Consider the following 19,621-nt stretch of genomic DNA (forward strand, 5'->3'; position numbering starts at 1 on the left):
TATTAACATTTTTCTGCAACTGGATTCACAGTCTTACCTGGAGGGACAAGTGTAACATAGTAATAAGGTGCTTGGGAGCCAAACAGACCAGGGGTTGAGTCCCATCTCTGCCCCTGGCCAGCTGTGTGACCTTGGGCAAACTGCTTTACCTCTCTGAAGCTTGCTGTTCCCTTCTGCGATGGTAATAATACCTACTTCATCATGAGCTTGTGAAGACTAAGTAAGCTATGTCTATGAAGCACTTAATATTTTACCTGGAACAAAAAAGTGGAGCTGTCATTACTACCCTGACAGACCAAATTAGGCAGAGGACACTGGTGATGGGCTCAGGCCCAGCCTGCTCCCTGCCCCCAACCAGAAGAAGAGTATGGCTCCTGCGCCTTCCATACCCACCCACCCCCCTCTCTGCTCATGGCTCTGCCAGATGTGAGATGACTCTTGTTCCCCGGCCACCTGCCACTTTCATAGACACTGCTTCTCTGTGCCATTTTACGAGGCAATCAGGCATTCACAGGCTGCCCCCAGGTCAGTCAACTACTCATACAGAATTCCACTCTTGTCCCTTTCCTGACAAACCACAGACTTTTACTACTTCACCTCAACCTGGCTGCCCCCTCAGACCTTTTCACACCCCAGGAGTGTCAGGATTTAAGGCCCGCTCCTGGGTCTTCCAGAGTCACGTGTGCCTTCCTTCCATCCCACCTGGCAACTTGGCAAGGTCTGAGCGGGTAATGTTTCAGGAAACCTTTAGAGAGGTAAACTCCAGGTTCCCACTGATACATCAAAAGAAGCCAAAAGAACGTGCTGAGTTGGGGAGTCCCTGCAGCCCCGTCAGGGGTGGAGAGGAGCTGCGAGGTACTATACAAGTGTTTCCATTCAGAATGAATCACCTGCTCCTAAGTTGGCAACCCTTGGCCCCGGGAACAGCTTGCCAAATGGAAAACCAAGGGGAATGTTCATGATGTATGTTTGTATCCCCAGCACTGTGACTTAAATACCACCTCCCTCCATACTCCTCCTTTTCCATACTGTGAACAGATGCGTGCACTGTCCCAACACCCAGCCTACCTGGGAATCTGACCATGAGGCAGGACGGGATCCCTAGGGACACCAGCCCCCTGAGCTATTCTGGGCCCTTGGGGAAAGGGTACCTGGGAGAAGGTGGGGAATTACACGGTTTCAGAAGAAGAGATGACACACAGGCCATTCCCATGACTGTCATGCAAATATAGAATGAATACGTGTCATAGAGTTTATCCAATTCATTAATTAATGAGGGAAAGACATTAAAACTGCTACAAATGGGGATCCCCGGGTGGCTCAGTGGTTTAGTGTCTGCCTTCAGCCCAGGGCATGGTCCTGGAGTCCCGGGATCAGGTCCCACATCAGGCTCCCTGCATGGAGCCTGCTTCTCCCTCTGCCTATGTCTCTGCCTCTCCCTCTCTCTCTCTCTCTCTGTCTCTCACAAATAAATAAATAAAATCTTTTAAAAAAAACTGCTACAAATGACAATTTGAAAATTTTTAAATTTTATAGGCAATTTAAAATAGAAGTTAATGTAAGATCACTATGTTAAAATCAACTGGTTAATGTCTCACAAGGTCAAAAGCCATAACCTTTGGGGTCCTTCTCCTCCCTCCTCTAGGAAAGAAATTATTTTTTGCCCACTGCCAAATTTTGAGTGATTTTTCTCTAGCATGCTCCAACCTACCCTTCAACCTACCGTCTCTTGTCCTTTCACATGGCCCAGATCTCGGTTCTGTCCAAACAGTTTGAGACCCAGTTTAATCCTTTACTCTTTCCAGTCCAAGCTGGACTAATAGCTAATTCAGCAACTCCATATGGATTCATCTCTTCGTTTATGGGAGACCTGCATGGCAGGAACTGGGAGATACTGCAACGTCCACTGTGGACGCGATGTCTCTTAACAGCAAGCACCAGAGGGGCTCCAACTGCCCCATGTCATGGGTTGATCCACTGACTAGGATTGTGTTGAAGCCCCATCCACCAAGATTGGAGAGGCCATGTTTTAGTCTGGGTTCTGGGTGTAAAGGAGAAACAGCCTGAAATATCAAGGCAGAACTCAGGAAAAATGGCCATAGAAAACCACAGAGAAATTCATCAAAAAGGGACACATAAGTTATGTGTATTTCATTTCATGCTAATAATCGTGTTACTTTGATCTCATTTTTAAAAATTAACTTAAAAAAAGAGATCACATGGAACATCATTCGTCTTATTTACACATTCAGCTGTTTACCATGCATCTATCTATGAGCCTGTACTGTATACAGGGGTGCATACAACAGAGTACCTGCCCTTCTAAAGCTTATGGTGAAGTGACTCCAGAAAATACTAATCTTCCCTTACATATTTCTTACCTTCTCAAAGGGTTTTCATGTAAAAAGCCTTCAAGCTTCAAATCCTTTCAGCTGTTCCTCTGGAATACATCCTGCCTATAACCAACTCCTCCTGCACCCTGCCTGGGGTCTAAGCCCTTCTCAATGGCGTTCCTGCATTTCTTGTCATCTCTCCTTGTCTATTCTTTTCAATATAGGCAGAGCATCTTTTAAAAACATGAGTCATATCAAGTGTCTCCATAGCTTAAAACCTCATCCACCACCTGCAAGGCCCTTGTCATCTGGTGCCTACCTTCTTCCTCATACTCACCTCTCTGTTCCTGGAATGGCACCAAACTCGCTTCTGGCTCAGGGCCTTTGCACATGCTGTTCTCTATCCTAATTCTTCTCTGACAGGCTACCTTTATCCTTCAAACCTTGGTTCAAATATAACCCTTAGAGAAATCTCTCTTCACCTCCAGTCTCGGTAATGCACCCCCGCCCCAGGTCGCTCTATCGTATCTCCCAAGTAGTCATTACAGTAATTACCTTGTTCTTTATTTATTGATTACCTGTCTCTCTACCCTCAATTGCAAGGTCCTTGAAAGAGGGGTTGTGTCTGTCTTGTTTACTGTTGAATACCCAGCACCTAAAGTAATACTTGGCCCACAGGGTGCACTGAATGCCTGAGATCATATGGTTTCCTATGAATATTTGTGGAATAAAAAAATGAAGATGTGATGTTCTTTTTTTTTTAATCAAAAATCCAAGTGTCAAAGTTTTTACTCAAGGAAAAACTGGACCATTAAAAACACAGAAACAGAGTTTAGTAAGTTTAGAATTAGACAGTAAGCTCTGTGAAAGGAGCTCCCATTGCTCCTGCTAACGATACACACCAGGGCTTAGAGTAGAGCTTGGCACAGAGCGGTCCTCAGTATTTATGGAGGTTGGTGCATTTCTGGGTGGTAGGACCAGTCCAAGCAGAGTTGGGCCAGGCAAGCTGTTCTCTCCGAGCCGACAGGGAAGCCTGGGCTGGACGGGAACTGCACAGTCCTTGCCTGGCACACATCCCTTCTAGAAAGGATTCTTGGGAAACCGGAGGTCATCCCTGCTCAGTCAACAGCTGAACTTGAGAATCATTTTGATTGCTCTCCTAAGTCCCTCTCATTGTGAAGCTCCTTGAGTGTAGATTCAGGAGTTTATCATCCTAGCATTTTTCTTTGTCTGTTTCTAACCTATAATTCCTCATTTAGAAAAATGGGGGCTCTGGAATAGATCTTTAAATTCCCTTCAGAGGCAACATTTGATGGTTTTAAGTGAAAATGTGTTCCACCTGGATCCAAGGGGTATTCAGGTCAAGCCTTTAAAGAAAACAATCCAAGCTTAACTGGAAGGACATCCAGAGTTGGTTATAGAAGCTCCTTCACAGCAGGTGTCCCAGGTAATGAGGCCCTCACTCACCTGACCCCAATGTAGTACAGAACAGCATGAGATGATTATGAAGCCCATATCCTGTCCCCTCCAGGGCTTGGCATTTAGGTTCCTGGAACTTCTCCACTCTAAGCAGAGATACTATTAAAGAATGTTTTAAATTGAGGAATGAGAAACATTCTCCACATGAGTTTTTAAAGTCCACATGTGAGACTGGTGTTCTTAAGCTCAGAGTCACCTGGGGGTGCTTGTTAAAAGTATAGTCTCCGGCTCACTTCCAGCACTCTGACTTGGTGGATCTGCACTTACAGAGTTTCCAGTTGATTCTGGTGCAGATTTGTAGTGGTAAACTACCCACATCCAGCGTGACCTGGTGTGAAGGACACGGCCTTACATGGGCTCGGGGCCCTCCCCTGCCCAGCTTCCTATGGCTGCGTGAGATGCATAGGGTCCCAGCAGCCTCTTCACAGGCCAACCCCAGGCCAGCAGGCTCATCACTCCCTTCAGTCACCTGAAGGGCCTGTCTGCACAATGCCAAAGAGCTGGATACTTCAAGAAGAAAAGGCCACTGATGTCCAGACATACAGGCTAAGTAAACCCAACCTCTGACAGAAGCAAGTTCTTTGTAGATCAGTGAACACATGAGTAGATTATCTTAAGGTTATCAAAATTCTAGAAAATAAAATGTGATTTTCTTTTCTTTTGGCCATCTCTTGCCCCCCTGTTAAGGTGACTAGAGGAACTTGAATAGCAAGCTTGATTCTGCATGAATGGTATTTTCTTCAGTCTGAAAATGCTCTGTTGCTCTACTCCTGCTTTCTAGATATGATGGCAGGGAACATCACGCTCTTTTTACAAAGTCTCTCATCCATCATCACATACAGACCTATAAAACTAAGATTCATAGGGCATTTGTCCCCAAAGTTGGAGCATTTGACAAATATAGAGTCATTGGAGTCACATTTCCCAATGACAGTCATCCTCTTTCACACTGTGCAGATAACCAACAACCTATAGTAATATTGAAACCCTCTACTCTGAGTAGGAGCCTGAGGGAAGCGAAGCAGCTGGGACTCACACAGGATTATTCACTATGGGTCAGAGAAATGGACCCACCCACAGAAACAACCAAGTGGTCCCTCCCAGACCTCAACCCCATGCCCCTCCCAGAACTCTACTCACACCCAGACCCAGCACCCTACCCACAGGGATCTGTCTGGGGCAGATAGGAGAAAGCAGCTCTCACAGAACTTCTGTGCAGTTTTGAGTCCACTAAAGAGCCCATGAAGAAAAGAATCAAAGACTCCGGGCTGTTATCTTCATTCTGTGCCTTCACCTCCTCTCTGCTGTTGTGGTTTCACCTCCAGCCCATAAAAAATAAAAAGCTGGAGAATGAGAGAGAGAGCAAGGAGGCTCCTTCCTGTCGTCATCCTTCCCCCACAGGCACCACAGAGTACTTCTGGGTAGCAGCCAGCAGCAGCATCTAGCATTGCGATTGAATTGACTCAAGGAGATTTGGAAAAACAAAGATCCAACCAAAAAGTACTGAGGCTCGTTACTCTTATGCCCAGACATCAGTGCCTACCCAAACTGCAAACCCGAGGTCGTGCCCATTTCAGACTTTGGAGAAAGAGCAAGGAAGACATGATACCACTATAACCAGTGGCCAGTGGCAGGCAAGGGAGACTCCAGAGCCAGCAAGTTCTGACCTCAGGGGTATTTCTGAGAGCAATAAAGGCAACGGCTCTGTTGGATCACAAAGAAGAGGCTAGCAGACTTCTCCCATGTAAGCAGTAGAAGCATTATTGGCAAGGTAATCCTTTACTTGCTGAGTTCCAGAAGCCTTTACTACACATCATTGAGCCAAAATAACTAGAATTCTAAAGTCAGAAAGGACCCAACAGGTGTGAGGACCCAAAGGGGATATGCTCCCCGGGAAGAGAGAACACAAAAGCAAGAATGGGGGCGATGGCGCCCTGGAAGTGTAGACCCCCTGGAAAGTCGCCAGCTCCTACTCAGCCTTGCAGCTAGCCGCCCGTTACCATGCAAGAAACTGGTGCCAGGTTTGTCAGAGCTAATGATTTTTCAACATAAGCCCCAAATTCCGATTTTTATGTGAAATTTCCCAATTTTAAGATGTTGGCAACCAAGTCAATGTTATTTAAAATACAACACAATATCTGCCAAACAAAACCCATGTGGATCTGGGGGAAGGGCAGGTTCAGGCTGTGGGCCTCCAGCTAATAACTTCTGAGATATATATATAAATTAATTCATAGCCAGTAATGGTAATAACTAAGAAAAAAATTGGGTGCTTCACACGCATTATTCCATTTAGTCTTCACAGTTGAGAAAGTTAAGTTTATGGAAAACAGGTAACTTCTCCGAGGTTGTATAGCTATGCACATAGCTACGTACGTAGGGGAACCAGGATTCAAATCCAGGTCGGTCTGACATCAAGTGCTAAACTCTTCACCATTAAGTGATATTGCAATTCCAGAAGCAAACAATAGTTGCCCTTAAACTCACTTATCCCAAGGCATCTATTGAATGGGCCACTGAACAAGACAAGCAGCTGGGTTTTGTGAACATGGAGGCTTGAGGAGCCTTCAGCGGGCCCCACTGGCCCCTCTCAGAGCCGTTCTTCAGTTCACCTTGGGCCTCCCATAGTTCTTACCATACTCTACATCGGACGGCCAACTTCCTAAAAGTAGAGCCTTCATCTTCCCTTTCTTTTTTGCCTCTTGCTGGGTGTGGTACACAGTCAGCTGGGCCCCATCAACCCAACCGTGGGTAAGGGAGGTGGGGTGGTTCCTAAAGCACACAGCAGAAGAGCTCCTTCCCTAAAAACACAACCTTGCAAATTAGCTCAGGTACCAGACTGGCGGCAGGCCGCTCAGAAAGCGAGAGAAGTGGGTATCACACTTGGGGTTCCCCAGGTAGTAGCCTGGTGCTCTAGGGATATCAGTGGTAGCTGCCCCAAGGAAGTGAATGTCCTCTATAGGCACATTCTCGACATTGTCTGCCATGAAAGAAAACCAAGATTCCAGGTGTGATCGGATGCTGGGGGGCATAGACGTGAACCCAGGACTGGGGTGCTGGTGCTCACCTGCAGGCTCTGACCGTGGCGGGCATGTCACGCAGCAGGACGCCTGGACCTCTATTCTCTGTACTGACTGCAGACCCCCTTTGCTCCGTGGCCCGTGAGTCCTTTCCAGAAAACGGGACAAACCCCTGTCCTGACTCTTCTGCCATTGCAGCTAAATTTTCAACTGTCCCTATGGGCTGCTTAGCCGCCGAAGAGACGCCTCATGGGAGCGCAGAGGACAGGCAGGCCTGTCGGCTCACAAGCCTGCTCATACCAACATGCCTTTCCCCGCTTGCCCAAGACACAAGGCCTCCCCAGTGACTGTGCCTTGCAGGAAAATTCTCACTGTCCCTAAGGCAGCCCAAATTCTTTAAGCACGTATGTCACCTCCAACTCCTTCTACAGCCCTCACCTGCCTCAGAGACCATAATCATTCAAGGAAAAATAAAGTAAAATTTCCCAACACCCTCCTCCTCCTCCCCATGGACCCGCTTTGTGCACACGTGCAGCTGGAAAGCAGCTCCTGGCTCTCAACCACCAAGGCTTTCCATTCCAGTTAAACTGTGATGTTGCCATGGAGACAACCAGTGAGGTGTTTCTCTGGCTGTGACCCAGGCTGAGGACCCGAAGCCCATATTGCAGACACCCTCATGGGCTGGCATCCCAGGAGCCCTATGCCACCCCCCTGCAATCCAGGGCAGCCCCCCAGACCTCTGTGGGGCTGTTGGGGTGTGTGTGTTGGTGTGTGTAGGTGCACAGGCTCACATGTTTGTTTTCTTTTCAGCCCAGCCCCTCCCAGCACACAAAAGGCACATTCTTGGGGGGGGAAAAAAAGAAAGAAAGAAAAAAAGAAAGAAAGAAAAGAAAAAGAAAAAATGTATTTTTTTTTCTGCATTCCAGCTGCCTGAGCTAAGCGGAGGAATGAATGGTTTGGGAAAAATCTCACACAGGAATAAATTTACAAGGGACAGCTGAGCGGATAAATTCAGTCCCCAAAGAGGGGCATTACGAGGCCTTTTGGCAGGAGACCTGCCCCTTGTGCAAAGCTGTCTAAAAAGAAAAACAGAGCAAGAGAGGGGAGCTTTCAAACCCACCCCAAAATAAACCTTTCAGAAATCCTTTTAACTCCCTCTAGCTGTTAGCATTTCAAGACAGAAGGAGGCCCATTAACAAAGGCCAATCAGTCCGTTCTTGGTGGCCCCCCTCTGTCCCTGGGCTTGTCTGGGATACAGCTCTCGCTCCTCCCTGGCCCAGGTAAAGGGTTCAGGCTTACCCTAGTTTTCTGGCTCAACATGTCCACGTTTAAAGACAAAAGTGGAGTTTGACCTAGTAAGAGTCTGGCAAGCAGCTAGCGATGTCTCCTGAGGCAGCCCCCTCGGCTGAAAAGTGGGCCAGACAGGATGGGGCAGACTGGACGGGCTGGGGCTGGGAGCTGGATGTAGGCCCCGCCGAGCGGGAAGAGGGGAGCACTAGGAGAGGATGGCTCAGTGACAGGGGAGGGCGGCTGCCCCCAGGGCTGGAAGATGCTGTGTCCAAACGTGATGCTTATTCCTTGAGCGACCATAGTTGTTTTCTACAAAGATTGGGTAAGATTAGGCCAGAATCATTTTTTGGACATTTCCCCCCAAAAAGGATGTCGAACACTTGCCTCTCCCCTGCTTCTTTATCACTTCCTTGACTCAGCACAGCTAGCGGCCGGTTACTAGAGTCAGGAAATCCCCCTTGGTTACTCTGAGATCTGAAAATTCAGCAAACCCATGTCCTCTCCCTTTTCTCTGGACACCAAATCCTAGAACTTTTACAGCTGGCAATGAGCTTCTTGTTCCTTGTCGTAGCTTTTCCCAGGCTCCTTCACCCCCAGGAGAGCCTGAGACTCGGAGCCGGGCCTTACGGGCTCCTCTGGGAAAGCCGAGCTGCTGGCCGTCCCCAAACACGTCCACGCGGCCTGCCTCGAGCGGTGCAGAGCTCAAGGTACATTGCCCCTTCTCCATGGTGTCCTCACTCCTGAAGTCATCGTGGGGCAGGGCCTGGGAAGCCTTTACCGTGCTGTCCCGCTCTGTGTGCGCACCCGGAGACATAGAACGATGTATCTACACACGCAGTGATTACTCCCTGCCCCCAGTGGGCCCCGAATCCTGATTAGACAATAATCACCAGTTGCCGTGTGCTGGCTGTGTGCCAGGCCCTGAGCTCTTTACTAAGTTTTTACTGTGATGACTACTTGATTCGCATTCAGTACCCAGGCTGTCCCTGCTGGCCCAAAGTGGAGTTCCTATGAGACCTTTCATGAGCTGAAATGGCCTCAAGTGAAGAAGCAATGCTGTCCCGTAAAAGTGAAAATGCTCTTCCGATTCCTTTCAGTTTGCAAAAAACAGGTACCTGTGCAGGTTTTTTGTAAAAAGCGAAGCGGCATGGGATGAGTTTTTGGGTAGCAGGGAGATGGATGGTGTTCGAATGCTCAGAGGAATCCAACTGGAAGTGAATCCTGGTTTGGCCTCTTAGCTCTACATCTTTGTGCGTTAACCTCCGAATCCGTTCACAAAGGTTTTCCTCATTTGTGAAGCAGATAAGAGTATCTATTTTGCACGACGGTTGTAAGAATTCAGCGAAACCATGTTTGCAAAGCTCTCAGCTCAGCGACAAGCATGCAGTGCTCGAAATGCTATTGATCAAACAGCGCTCAAAGGGCATGACTGAGATTCTGGGTTGGTGAACACATGGTGAACAGTTCAGGGCATAGAAGCCCTGGCTCCTCCCCCATATCTTGTCTCATGCATCCCTTCCACCTGGCTATTCGTGAATTCCAGAAACAGTTCCTTTATCCCCAATGTGGGAAACCACCTACCCTTCATGTGAAAATCCTGCCAGATTCTCAGCCAAAACAGCAACAGTCCATGGTCATTGCTTAATCCTCGCATGTTAAACAAGGACCAGAATGTGTCCTACTACAAGAGGGAAATGACAGAGAGGCGCTGCACGTGGTCCTGCACCTCTTCAAAGGAAGAATGCTTCACCAGTATCTTACTTTCGTCCATGTCTTTTGAATCATTGTAAATAGAAACTGGGTGAGGTCTGGGATCCCTGGGTGGCGCAGCGGTTTGGCGCCTGCCTTTGGCCCAGGGCCCGATCCTGGAGACCCGGGATCGAATCCCACGTCGGGCCCCGGTGCATGGAGCCTGCTTCTCCCTCTGCCTATGTCTCTGCCTCTCTCTCTCTCTCTGTGACTATCATAAATAAATAAAAATTAAAAAAAAAAAAAAAAAGAAACTGGGTGAGGTCTATCATCATATTCAGTCTTATTTAGCAATTAAATATTTTGCCTTAATAAGGAAAGAAAAAGAGGCACCTAAGTGGCTCAGTGGGTTAAGCATCTGCCTTCAGCTCAGGTCATGATCCTAGAGTCCTGTGATAGAGCCCCCGTATCAGGCTCCCTGCTTGGTGGAGAGTCTGCTTCTTCCTTTCCATCTGCTTCTCTCCACACCCACTTATGCTCTCTCTCTCTCTCTCTCTCTCTCTTTCTTGCTCTATCTCCCTCTATCTCAAATAAAAAAAATAAAATCTTTAAAAAAATAAGGAAAGAAAAAAACAAGAATATTTTAATGAGTAAAACATACTTATATACATACTCATACTAATATTTGCAAAAGTAAATTGGAAGAAGAGTCCAGACACTGATGAAAATGGTTACCTAAAGAAAGTGGGTTGAAGAAGTTATGGATAAGAGTGAAATCTTCTGAGTGTATGTTTTGCAATATTTTATATTTCAATTAAGCAGATGTTTTACATATAAAAACCACAGTTAAAGCAATCAGGAAAAGAAAACAAGTCATAAAATCAGACATAGAAAGTATAAAATAATCCAACTGCATAGCATATTAAATGATCAAAGAAATGAACAATTAGTAGTTTTATGTTACTACAATATTGACAGTGCAATTCGAAGATGTTTTATAAAAATTATAGGAAAAAGTACTAATGCTTAAGAAATAATGTTCTCACTGAAGAGATACAATTATAGAATGAAAGAGGCCAAGAGAAAACTAACATTAAATATGAAAAGGAAAAAGTGGCATTAATATTTTGAGTAATAATCAAGGGTCCAAACGGCCACCCCTGATGTGACCATCAGCGCCTGCCAATGGTGCTCGGCTAGGACTGTCGTGTGAGAAGATAACATCTCTGCATCGCCAGCCCTTCCCAGCTAGTAACCCTCAAAAATAGCTGCCCTCTTCCCCCAGCTGGAAAGGAACTTGGGAGAAGGCAAGAAAATGAGTGACTTCTTGGCTGCTTAGAACCTGTAGCTTTGTCCTGCAGGGACCAGCTGTGGCACTGAGATGTTTCCTTCTGGTGGCATTTATATGACCCATGTGCATCCCCTTTTTCTATCTTCTACTGGCTCCCTTAAGAGGCAAGAAATTATAGTGAAACCAAGAAAATGCATAAGAAACCCAACTTTGCCTCTTTTGAAAGTTGCCTCTTTTGAGCTTATGTCTTTGGTTAAGTCATCCCTGCTTTCTGAGCCTCAGTTTTCTAATCTGTAAAACTGGTATACAATAATGTCCATCTTGCTAGATAGTAAAATTTAGAGATGATGTGTATAACACACTTAGTATATATAGTCAATAAATGGTTAGTATTGTCAGTATTTTTTATTAACATACAAAAATGCCTCATGAGTTGCAAAATTTCATATAAATGTCAAGTATCATTAGTTATGCTTCAGTTTTATCAGAGATCATACATGATGCTTCCGGTACTGTGTAAAGAAATCACACAGAACTTAGCTCCACCTCAGTGTGACAGCAAGTACGACACACGGGCAAGATCCACAGCCTGCAGAAGAAAGCCAGCCAGCGGATATCTGAGTTCACCGTATGCCTTGTCCTTTAGGGGCATAGGTTGGGGTATAGTTATCTTTGGGATGGAGATGCAGGAATAGCCTTAAGTGTGTTCCCTTCTTGCAATGAATAGCAGTTACTGAAATCCTTTTGGAGGAGGACAAACACGGGCCATTCGGTGTTAGGTAGAAAAGGTAGAGGTGGAGGCTGGGATTGTTTTTGGTGTTCTGTGACCACACCACAGGCTACAATATGTTTTTAATAAACAATCACTAATAAATGGACAATAACTGCCTTATGAAGCCTAAATCAAATGCATGTTTGAGAGAATGAAGCACTGTTGAAGAGGGAATTCACTGATATGTTCTTGTTGTAAGCTCTTACTTTTGAAATGTCAGGGCTCCATTCTGTCCAGGAGATCTTGGCTTTCAGAGGAACTCAAAAATCCAAGCAAGAGATTCATCTATCTAAAGAGAAAATGATGGCCTTTCTGAAGGGTGTGGGTAATGGTCACAAGAATGATGACAGCCAGCTAGAAATCTCATTCTCACTAGGGCCAAAGGAAAAGGACATCCTGGGGAGGTTCTGCATCCAAACCAAACATTATAATCATTAAGTCTATCGTAAGCTTCCAGTCATTTGCCAGGACAACCCTGTGCAATTTACAAACATCACCTTGTTTAATTTTGGTGACAATTCTCAGAAGGAGTTAGTATTAGTGTCACTTACTAATGGTGCTGAGAGAGATTCAGAAACATGCTTAACAGTGCACAGCTAGCATGTGGTAGAATGAGGATTCCAACCAGGTCTGGCTGCCTGGCCCCAGAGCTGACACCCCCGACTGACTGGCTATTCCTAGGACATCACCCTATTGTGTCCATTCTTATTTTTAGGGTGTGTCCTCCAACACCTGTCTCAACTTCTTCCTCAGTAACAGAACCCCACAAAAATTAGGTGGACGTGTTGCTACTCAGAGAAAAGACACATTTCCCAGTCTCTCAGCAGCTACATGGGGCCATATGACTAAGTATTGGGCAGCAGGATAGAAGTTTGAAGCAATGTGTTCAATTTCTGGGAAGTGTCCTTAAAAGGAAGGGATGTGGGCCCTTCCCCTCCCCTTTGCTCTCTTTCCTTTTCCAGCTGCTTAGAATGCAGATGTGATGACAAAAGTTGGAGCCATCATCTTGGGCCACAAAATGGAAACTGTTTATTGAAGATGGCAGAAGAGTAGCATAGGAGTGTGGTCACTGACAATTAAGGAGCCATAGTAACAACCCTGGTGTGGGTCTCTAGCATTCAGTGTGTGGGTCGGATAAACCTTAATATACTGATTTTGGATTTTCTGCCTCTCAACTGTATAGAATCCTATCTATGACACTGGGAAACCCCCAATCTTCCCCCATCTCTTCCTACTTAAAGTCATTGTTCTTCTCCAAATTATCTTCTTTTCCTCCCATACATTTCCTCCAAATGGATTCCAATTACTCATGTATCCTATCAAACAGATCACCAAAAGCGACAGAAAGACAGCCTGGGACCTCTGGAGAAGGCAGGTGTGAGCTGAAGCCAAGGACCAGGGCTCTTAGAGGCAATGTTCTTGGGTTCGGTCAGCAGAGAGAGAGTAGTTCAAACTCAGTTATTCCTGCTCACTTAGCCTCCCTGCCCATTTATGAGGCAAAGCATGAATCTTGCCAACAAAATCTTTCCAAGAAAATAAATTCAAGTCGTCCTGCTTCTCTGATTTCTCTCCTGCCATCATTTCCAGAAAGATGTACATGATGTGGTTGTCATGAAACATCTGTCTATAATCTCACCCAGAAGTGCCAGGTTCCAGGCAGGACAAGGCCAGACTAGACTGGACTTTCCCCTTCTGTGTGTGTCATTCTTGTTTATCTTCCAGGACAAGTCTGTCTGAGTATGGCTCCAAAGAGAAAAGATTCTTACATCTCCCATGGGAGTGGTTCAAAGAGTTCCAGCATGGATGAGACCTAAAAGTTCCCTGAATCTTAAAAAAAGATCTTAATCTTAAAAAGATCTTAAAAAGATCACTGAATCTTAAAGCTACAGAAACTATAGAGGTTACTTGGTTGAAAAAAGATGACGATTTTACAGTTGAAGGAAGCAACCTTGTCCAGGCCAAATAGTTTGTTACTAGAGAATTGAGACCACTAATAATAATAATAATAACAACAACAACAACGAGAAACATTTAATCAGCTCTTGCTATGTGCCAAACTCTTTGCCAAGCACTTAACATGGACTATATAATTTAATTCTCACAATAACCCAATGAAATAGTTACCCAAACCAGAAGCTCAGAAAAACTAAATAAGTTGCCTGATTTTATAAGATGATAGGATTTTGAGTTAGGATTCAAACCCAAGTGTGTTTATTGCTTGAGCATGAACTCTGCTCTTTTTATAGCCTCATTCTATCAATTCATTACTTGTTAGAGCGAGACGATGTCACCATCTCGTTCTTCACAATTAAGCCAATCCAGGCACCATGTAGTCTCACCGATTGTTGTCATCAAGATTATTCACACACGGTACTGTCCTTGGGACACCCAAAGACCTTGACACAGTCCCTCTGTGGAAGTTGAAATCTACATCTGAAGGAAGGTTGGGCTTCACATCTATTCACAGGCACCAACCTAAGCAACCATTTTTAAGGTTCAGGCAAAAGCCTAATGCCAGGATCTTCCCATCCTTTCGCCTCTCACTGGTTTGTTCAGTCCTTTGAGAGGTATTTATTCCGTCAAATAAGACTGTGTTCAGCATTAGGGATAAAGAATCAAACTAAACAGATCTGGTGCCTGACTTTATGGGACATTTCCGTGGGAGAGATAAACAATAAATGAATAATTTCATAAACACTTAGTGGCAATTGTGATAAGTGCCACAAAGGAAAAGTCCACGAGTGTATAAAAACAGCATACTTGGCAAGGAAATGGAATGTGAGAAGGCTCTGAGATGGACAGAAACTTGGTAAATTCCAGAACCTGGAAGAAGCCAGGGTGCTGAAGACATGACTAGGAGCCAAACCATTTAAGACCTAAGAAGCCATGTTAGAATATTGGACTTGATCCTAGGAGTCAGGATGAGCCACAGGAGAGTTTTACACAGGCAAATAATGAAGTCTGGTTTGCACTTATAAATAATCACTTTAGCTGCTAAGTGCAGAAGACATCGATTGGAATGGAGGCAGAGAAGCCTCTCAGGCTGCCACAGTCACTCAAGTGAGGGGTGGTGAGTTTGCCCAAAAGAGACAAGTAGATGCGTTTAGGGTAGTAGATAAACTCGACAGGCCCTACATGTGGGAGTGAAGAGTTCAAAAGAGTAGCCTTATCTGGAGACATAGATTTCAGAGCTGTCATCTTGCAAATAGTCATTGAAGCCATAGAGGTGGGTGAGATCTCCCCAAGGGAAGTAACGGGAGAAGAAAAAGTGGTCTTAGGATCAAAACCTGAGAAGGTCTACAATTCAAAATCAAGCAGAAGGAAAAGATCCATCTAAGGAGACAGAGAGAATAAATGGCCAGAGAACCAGGAAGCCATCCAGGGGTGTGTGGTGTCACAGAAGGCAACAGAATGTTCCAAGAAGGAGGGAATAGTCAGTGGTGTGAACATGCCATAGTGAACAAGAAAGGTGAAAAATCTTTTTGAGGGCACCTGGGTGATTTAGTTGGTTAAGCATCTGCCTTTGGCTCAGGTTGTGATCCCAAGGTCCTGGCATCAAGCCCCATGTTGGGCTCCCTGCTCAGTGGGGACACTGCTTCTCCCTCTCCTCCTGCCCGTTCTCTCTCTCTCTCTCATTCATTCTCTCTCTCAAATAAATAAATAAATAGAATCCTTTTTATAAAAAAAAAAGAAAGAAAAATCTTTCTTCATCTTTGAAGCTTGCAGGTTGGTGAATACATAGAAATGCTGGGAAGATGGCATGACAGGGAAGGGCCTGGAAATTCCTCCCCAATTCTTGCCCCATGCATCTCCTCAAATTATTTTGGCTGTTGCTCTATCCTTTTATAATAAACCAGTAAGCCAAGCACTGGTCTAGAGACTTCTACTTGAAGCAGAAGTCCAAAAGCCAATATGTCAGTACCATTTAGAAATATGGCTATTATAGATCACCTTAAAATCTATGACAGCAGTGCTCCCAAAATATTGCTACTAAGAGTTATTTAGGGATTGGCTAAGAAGGATGAATCAGAAGGAAAAGAAGATGTGTTCCTATAAAGGTGGTTGAGTATGTCCCAGAGCCCAAAAAGCTAAAGGGTAAATTTTGAATCAGATGAGGATGATAATAGTGATTACTTGATGAACATTAGTTCTTTAAAAAGAAATGTAAGACAGTATGTGTAGAAAGTTTCAAGATTCAAAAAAATAAAATCATTGTAAACTAGTTTATAGTTAAAATATTTTTAAGTATTTCTGTTAATTGAAGACTTTGAAGGAGACTTAGAGAAACTATTGTATAAGAATTTATATTTTGGGGGCACCTGGGTGGCTCAGTGTTTGGGCGTCTGCCTTTGGCTTGGGTTGTGGTCCTATGGGGAGCCTGCTTCTCCCACTGCCTATGTCTCTGCTTCTTTCTCTGTGTCTCTCATGAATAAATTTAAATTTTTTCTAAATCTTTAAAAAAAAGGATTTATATTTTTGAATATTGTGCCTGAACATGACTTAATCACTAGAGAAACTTCCCAGCTCAAAGACATATATAATAGTGTTGCTTCTTATACATTGCTGCTTTATGATCAAAGATATATACTATGTCAGTATTTTAATGTGGTTACATTTAGCAAAATTTGAGGATAAAAGCTTATAAATATTAACCTCTTTATAATTTTAATAGTTTCCAGAAATTCTTGATTTCCTGAAGGTTAAAGGATCTATGAGAGCAGTGTCTAAAATCAGTGGTTTTTTTTTTACTAAGTATGTGTTCTTTCCAATGCTTATGATAGTATCAGCCATGGAGACTGAATAATTAGTCCAAAAATGTGAATTAAACAGCCCCCAAAAAAGATAATAATGATGCCCATTGAGTAGAGCACATGTTACTGACTTTAGCAGAAGCCATTTTAATAAATTGGTAAGGATCGAAGCCAAGTTGGAATGCAATCCAGAGTGAATTGGAGGGAAGGGTGTGGAGATGACCATTCTACAGACCCTTTTTCATTTTAGAGTTAGCCTGGATTAGCTCTGGCTCACAATCCTTTCAGGGTCACTCTAATTCTCGCCTCTCTCCCATAGGAGGAAGATGTTAGCAGATTGGAACCAAAACACTCTGGCTCTAGTCCAGCCCCAAGATTAAGATAATGACTGAAGAAGTAAAAAAGCCCTAAGTCTAAGTTTGTATGAACCGGGTCAATATTTTTTAGAAACTTGTAATATTAAATTATCTTGTAAATGTTAAATGTCGGCTTGGGGAATGGTAATTTTCTAACAAGCTAGGACTTGACTACAGGATAATAAACATTATTTGATGCTAACAGAGTTGGGTCAAGGGAGTGTGAAGGAAATCAAGGTGTGACTAGTGGGATCAAAAAAGTGAATAGAAGAAGGACTTGCCAAAGACAAGAAGTGATTGAGTAGGAATAACATAGTCAAGGCTAGAGACTAAGGATTGGGTTAGCTGATGACACTTGACCAGATAAAGTCACCCAAGGTGGAATCCAGGGGTGTGAAAAACACACCTAAATGTTAGGTGGCAGGGCACCTGGGTAGCTCAGTTGGTTAAGTGTCCAACTCTTGATTTTGGCTCAGATCATGATCTCAGGGTTGTGAGACTGAGCCCCACGTTGGGCTCTGCGCTCACTGCAGAGTCTGCTTGAGATCCTATCCTCTCTCTGTCCCTCCCCCTGTTCATGCTCTCTCTCTCTCTCTAAAATAAACTTAATCAATTAATTAAATGTTATTGGCTAGAGTGGGAGAAGTTACCACTGCCTCCAGGGGCTGGGCTTTTGACTATATTAACTCAGCCTTGATATTTCTTCCACCCACCCTTCGAAGTATCATTAGTCTCATTTTACATAAGACAACTTGCCTTAGGTCACATAGCCAGGGAGTGGCAGACCAGGACACACTACCTTATGCTGTAATGTGTGAGCCCAGCAAACCTCCCTCTCCTCCCAGTGTGACGTACCATCACTTATAGGCGGAGGATTCTTTGCTCCCGGCCTTCTACTCTAGTTTCTTAATCATACTGCTATCCATGGTTAGGGGCCAGGGGCACAAAGCAATCTTCACACGGTTACTGCAAAACTCACTCTGCCCGGCTCCTGCTTCTGATGTAGCAAGCCAGCAGAAAATTCTTCAGGTTGGCTGTCCTGATGAAAAATCTCTCTCCATTATCTTAAAATCATCTCTCTGTGGGAACTGAACACACAGCTATAGCAACTCTGAAGGCAAACCAGGACTACCAGTTGATTAGCTCCTGAAATTAGATCCTGGAAACCCATTCCTCCCCATTTTGTATGGCTGACAGCATCATTTTGTCCTGGATTTTGAACAACCCCACCTAGTGCAGTTTGTAGCCATGCAGAAGACCCAGGAAGGATAGCAGATATTCATCACAAGTGCTTGCAAAACATTGCCGACTGAGCAATTTTTGTCCTCATTCGCTGTTCCAGACACACAGGATAGCTCCCAGGCTCTGACTGCAAACAGCTGACTCAGCACATCCTGAAAGAACACAAAGTCACCTCAAACGGTGTGTGCGTGTGCATCTGAAAGTATACATCGTTGCGTGTGCATGCGTCTAAGAGAGGATTTAGACGTTCCAACCGTTGAAAGCTTATTCCATCTGATCTGACCCTTTTAGGCACATGTTGGAGCTTTAGAGAGAAGTTAAGCAGGATGCAAATAAGATCATTCCCTTGAGTGTCAGGCAACGTGAAGCATGATGTTTGGGGACCAGTTCAGTTTGTTTGTATCTTTACTTCAACTGAAGCTCTTCCGTTTCCACGTGGCCCAGGGATGAAGTGTGGAGCCCCTCTGGGGCCTGCTGGAGCTATTTTCCCAGTTGCTAAGCAATATCAGTCCCACTTCTTGCCTGGTGAGCTCATGCCTGTGCTGTGGCAGTGACTGTGGGTGATCTGGGATTAGCTTTACAACAACCAGAAAAAATGGGGGGGGGGGGTGTGCATGTGCAAACAGAACACATGAGCACTGACAAAGTGATGAAGGATGTCTCTGATGGGAGGCCGAGAGCCACGAGGAGCAGTAAAAACAAGGAGTGCCATTCTCAGGATCTACTCTCTGCCAGGTATTAGGCTAGGCACATGAGTTCACTGAAAGAGGGAGGACACAAACAGGGGAGGCAGCCACACGAGAACAGATTCCTGCCATTCACTGTTGAATTTGCCTCACGTGGTGCCTGGCACATGCTAAGAGCTGAGAAATTATTATTCAAATAAATGAGTGAGTCACAGTATTTAAGAGCAGGAAAGAGCCACCATTGAATCCAATTCTGTCATCTACTATACGAGACAATCTTTTGGAGGAAATCCATATAAACACCCTCGGTCTATCCCTTGTACACATCTGACTCACATTTACAAGGCCCACACAGGAAAGTTGCAAATAGGGGAGGCTCTGGCCCTCTGCTCCCCACTGCAGAGGACCCAAACAACCCCTGGCAATCAAGAAGAGAAGGTGGGAACCATGCCTGATTGCAAAGATTTGCCCTGGCCCTTCATTCCCACTCTTACCACCCGCCGGCCCAAGCCCTGAGACCTCGGGTGTGGGCTGCTTCAGCAGGATCCTAGCCATTCCCCCTGCCTTCTTTCTCCTACTGTTTCTCTTCTAGACCATTCTGATAACACAGCAGCAATGGGCTCTCTTTCTGGCAACTAGTTCCTTCCCAAGAGCCTGCCCTGGTCTCTCCCAGGCCCTACAAGCAGCCGTCCTTCTCCTGCAGGCTCATCCC

The 19,621-nt window shown here is 45.0% G+C and overlaps 2 long non-coding RNA genes across 2 annotated transcripts in view; one reads left to right on the forward strand and one right to left on the reverse strand.

Annotated features, from left to right (window-relative positions):
* LOC119871778 overlaps window positions 1-19,621 on the reverse strand; it is a 237,059-nt gene that overhangs the window by 25,451 nt on the left and 191,987 nt on the right. The window lies entirely within an intron of this gene.
* On the forward strand, window positions 5,596-17,108 carry LOC119871777. Its single transcript, XR_005359048.1, has 2 exons — window positions 5,596-5,833; window positions 16,945-17,108. It is a non-coding gene; the product is annotated as an uncharacterized LOC119871777 (long non-coding RNA).

The sequence above is a fragment of the Canis lupus genome, chromosome 5 (assembly GCF_011100685.1).
Source record: "Canis lupus familiaris isolate Mischka breed German Shepherd chromosome 5, alternate assembly UU_Cfam_GSD_1.0, whole genome shotgun sequence".
Taxonomy (NCBI): domain Eukaryota; kingdom Metazoa; phylum Chordata; class Mammalia; order Carnivora; family Canidae; genus Canis; species Canis lupus.